This window comes from Silene latifolia, chromosome 5 (assembly GCF_048544455.1).
Source record: "Silene latifolia isolate original U9 population chromosome 5, ASM4854445v1, whole genome shotgun sequence".
NCBI lineage: Eukaryota > Viridiplantae > Streptophyta > Magnoliopsida > Caryophyllales > Caryophyllaceae > Silene > Silene latifolia.
The window spans coordinates 39,055,049-39,059,814 of NC_133530.1; the positions used below are offsets into that span (position 1 = coordinate 39,055,049).

General features: G+C 40.7%; 1 non-coding gene across 1 annotated transcript; it reads right to left on the bottom strand.

The window, feature by feature from the left end:
* Positions 1 to 4,249: 4,249 nt before the first annotated feature.
* LOC141658151 (small nucleolar RNA R71) lies at positions 4,250 to 4,356 on the bottom strand. Its single transcript, XR_012549053.1, has one exon. It is a non-coding gene; the product is annotated as a small nucleolar RNA R71 (small nucleolar RNA).
* Between the last annotated feature and the right edge of the window lie 410 nt (positions 4,357 to 4,766).

A 4,766-nucleotide genomic window follows, 5' to 3' on the forward strand; every position in this document is an offset into this window, starting at 1 on the left:
ATGGAGGCTTTTGAAAGCATTGTTGGTGAGCTTTATGAGGTGACACACAAGCTTGTTGTTGCGGTGGAGGTGTTGGATTCAATACATTTTGACTAGTCCATCTTAAGTTAGGATGAACTCTAGCTTGGTTATTGTAATAGAAGCCTCCTTGCTTAAATTGTTGGAAGGCATAGACTGGCTCTTTTTCAGCTAAATAGTCCACAGCAGTATGACCATCATTACCACCACATCTCTCACATGAGACGGTCTCTTGTCTAGATAATAAGTGAACCGTATGTTGATTACCCGCGGCCTGCAACTCGAACTTATCAAATCTGACATTCATGGCTTCCAGCTGAGCCACAAGTACACTATTATCAGTAGACACCGTTCTAATACTGCTTCTAGGATTCCCATATTCAGCACAATGGGTGGCCATGTCTTCAATAATTCCCCAACCTTTGTCATCATCAATGTTCTTCTAGAATCGACCATTGGCTGCAGCATCCAAAATAGCTAGGTGGTCATCATACAATCCATTATAGAACTGGTTGCACAAAAACCACTGGTTAAAACCATGATGTGGGACAAACTGAACAAGCTTTTTAAACCGACCCCATGCTTCATACAAGTTCTCGTCTGGAGTTTGTTTAAAACTCGTAATCTTCCCTCTCAATGCATTAGTTCTTTGTGAAGGAAAGTATCTTTTATAAAAAGCAAGGGCCAAGGTCTCTCAGTTGTTAATTCTAGCTGCAGTCCTATCTAGATCAGTTAGCCACTCTCGGGCTCCATCAGTAAGAGAAAAAGGAAAAAGGACTTACTTTATCTTGTCTTGTGTCACTCCCTTAGTAGCGGGAATGGTAGAACAATAATCTGTAAAGACCTTCATATGCTTCCTCGGGTCCTCACCCAGCTACTCCACGATACAGGTTTCTCTCAACCAGATTAATGTAAGATGGCTGAATATCAAAAATATTTCCATCTTCTGTTGCAAGGTTAAAACCTTTAGGAATGGAGTCAGCTGTAGGTTCGGAATGGCTCGCAATATTAGGCATCTTCACAGATTCAGTAATTGTTGCATAAATAGAAGTGTCTTCTTCTAAAGACCAATCTTCCGCAAATTTAAAGTTTTCAAGATCAGGGTCAAAAGTACTTAAGGCTTCCTCTTGAGGATTCTTTCTCAACAAGTTCTATCTACGGCGAAAAGTCCGCTCCGGTTTAGTTCCTGCAAATAAAACAAAGTGAACCAAAGTAGACTATTAGGGGCATTTCGCAATATAAAACTACGAGAATCGCATAGAAATACGTGCAATAAAGTCTTAGAAAGACTATATAAGAGGCACGTATCAATGTATATGATAGTTATGATATGATTATTGTAGGATAAGACGGTCCTATGAGGCGGAATCTTGTTATGTTGGATTTGCTTGTGAAGAATGCTAAAAGGTAGGTTAATCCTACTCGCTTTCAATAATGTGGTCCTTACATATGTTGTAGTTAATATTGTAATTAGTGTCACATAATTAGAGTAATTGAATTATAACATGTTTAGTGGATAATAGCATCATTAAGGAGATAAGTATGTTGGTTGGATTGCATTATAACATAATATTGGTTAAGACGACTTGATGAGTCAGTAATTGGCATATTGTGTGGTTGATATCGGACCCTTTTGCACCTTTTTTTCCCTCTATTTTCATGCATTTCGACTCCATTTGAGTCGGTTTTGTACTTCCTTTCTCTAATTTCTTGTCCCGATTCCCTTTACTATGACATTGTGGCCTCCTTGCAGAAATTGAGGCGGGAACGGGCGAAATGAAGCTAGGAAGACGGGTTTACTAAGCTACGCATGGAAGAAGAAGGAAAACATGCTGAGATGTATCCCCAGTCGGTAGGCCGGCAACCGATCAGCCGGCTGGGAGTACATATGTATAGAAATGATGGAAAAGCAAGGAAGGAGTATCCCCAGCCGGTGGCCCGACGGCCGGCTAGCCGGCTGGGAAAACGCATAAGCTGAGAAGACACGAGTAATGAAGGAAGTAACAGGAATCTCCCAGCCGGTCAGATGACCTACCCGGCCGGCCATGGGATTCCCACAAGCCTAGAAGTCAAGACCCAAGTCAACGTGTCTCCCAAATGGCCGGTCAGTGGTGGCCGTGAACGGCGGGCGCCAAGCATACGATGACTTCCCAAGTTTATTTAAACTTCCAGAGATCTCCCAGTAAGCCGGAGGACCGTGGCCGGCTGACCGGCCGGGAGTGCAAAGACGTGTTTCAAAGCCCATTCCAAATTCTATCCTAATCCTTGTGGAAACTATAAATACCCCCTCTTTAAACCCTTTTGTACACACTACCCTAGATCTCAGAATATTTCCCTTTCCAAGTTCAAAACTTTATTAATCATTTTGTTAATCATTCTCTAATTAGATAAGTTCTTGAATTAAGTTAGCAATAGAATTTGGGTTGTAAGAAGATTGAAGGTTTCTCCTTCTTTATTATTCTATCCTAATTCATCTTTGCTATTGAGTTGGTATTGTTTCTTTCCCTATTTTCATTAGTTTACATATTGCTTTTCCTTCTAGTTTGTTTAATTGTTTTTTGTTAAAATTGCATCCTTGTCGTTTGATTGTTGTTGTTTCCACTTTTGTTCATCTTTTCTTAGTTCATACTTGTTATTTCCACCCAAAGATTCTATCTTTGTGTTGTTTGCGTTAAAGATTGTATCTTTTAGTATAATCTCCTCTCTTATTTGCTTGTTAATCATTTGTTTTCATTTATCTTGTCTCTTATAATTGCTACAATAATCATCATGCTTTCTCTCTATGTTATTTGCTCTTCCCCTCTTATTAGCATAATTATCCCCAATATGAGTGAGTAGATTTCCTTCTAGGGTTTAGGGGGAGTCTATATGGTTTTTATGGGCATGATTGTATGATTATTTGGGTCTTTGGTGGATTGTTTATCTTTCTTGTTCATGCACACAAGGTGTTTGATTGATTGCATGAGTGAAAGCTTATGCCTTTTTTTCATTATTGCTTAATTCCCCCATTGAATGAAAGTTTGTGGTGGTCTTGTTGTATGTTTAAGAGAAGTGTGATAATTAATGAGAGTTAGTTGTCACCTTTAGGATAATCAAGACATTGATTTTGCATCTTAGGATAAACTCTTACCATAAACCCCTTAAATCATCATGTTTGCCCTTAAACCATTTAGATGAACCCGAAAGCCCTAGCCTTTAATCATTTGAATTCATCTTCACTAGATTGTTTGTTTATTTGCTCTAGTAGTTAAAACCAAAACCCCTCCTTTCATTGTTGATTAAACTTGACTCTAAGTCGGACCTAGTAGAAACCCCCGCCGTCTTCGTGTTCGACCCCGACTAAATACTACATTTAATTGGGTTATAAATAGTTTTGGTAAAGGGATAAGACGACAAATCTCTTGTTATCAAATGGCGCCGTTCTTAAGGGATGGCGTTAGGTTATGCTTAGTTTTTGCTTAGAGTCTTTGCTTTAGTCTTATCTCAATTGTTAGTTTGTTTTAGTAGTTGTGTGTTCTTTGTAGAGTGTGTGATTTCTTGCCTTCCCCTAGTGTGTAAAAACACTAGGAGACTAACGATTTGTCAAGTGCATGCCTAGAAGGAACCACCAAGCTCTTCTCTTCAACTCCGACCCCGAAAGGCTTTTTAGGACCTTGAGGACAAGAACCCTTGAGAGAGTTAGGAATAGTTCCCCTCAAGCAAACTTAGACCAACAAAATTCACACATCCCACAAAATATTGATACCACAACCACACTTCAACCAAACCTCACAATTGAGACTCTACTAGAAAACCCCTTTCATAACTTCCCTAATTATAATAGCCCACCCCAAACACCACCACATCAAGTACCAAATCCACCACCACAAATGGCTCTTAGAGATCATAACCGGCCTAACCATAATGATTCATGTAACCCTATCAATTTTGGCACCTTGGCCCCAAACAAATTTGAAATGCATCCCGCCCAAGTCGGGTTAATTAAGAAGGCTTGTTCGGGGGTCATATTGAAGAGGATGCCCATGCTCATCTCCGGAAGTTTAAGAGGAAAGTTTCAATGATGAAGAAGAATGGGGTGTCCGAAGACACCTTGAGAATGATGTTGTTCCCGTTTTCATTGACGGGCAAAGCGGACCGATGGTTGAACATCCACCCACCGGATACTTTCACTACTTGGGATGCTTTGGCTAAAGAATTCATGGCCAAGTATTACCCTTCCTCCAAGACCGCGATGCTCCGTAATGAGATCCATATGTTCCAACAAGAGGATGGGGAGTCCTTGGGTGAAGCTTGGGACCGTTATCAAGACTTGATAGCGAGTTGCCCCCACCATGGAATACCGGAATGGTACATCACTCAAACTTTCTTCCAAACATTGCTACCAAGGACTAAGGAGATGGTAAATGCCTCCGCGGGGGGAGGATTTGATCACTTGAATGATGAAGAGGGCACGACATTGATCAAGAAAATGGTAGACTCGGAGGCGAACTATGGTTCTAGAGGAAACATGCTAAGAAGGAATGGGAAGTTTCCTAAGGAAAACGCCTCCAACTCCGAGACAAATGCCAAGCTCGACTTACTCACAAAACAATTTGAGAAGTTTTCAAGAAATCAAGTGAATCAAGCCGCAACCTCATATGGGGCACCCATGGAAGAAGTGGCTCAAGTCGCGAGTTGTAAACTTTGTGGAGGAAGTGGTCATACTTATGACTTGTGTGGCAACAATTACAATGGGGTCTATGACGAGA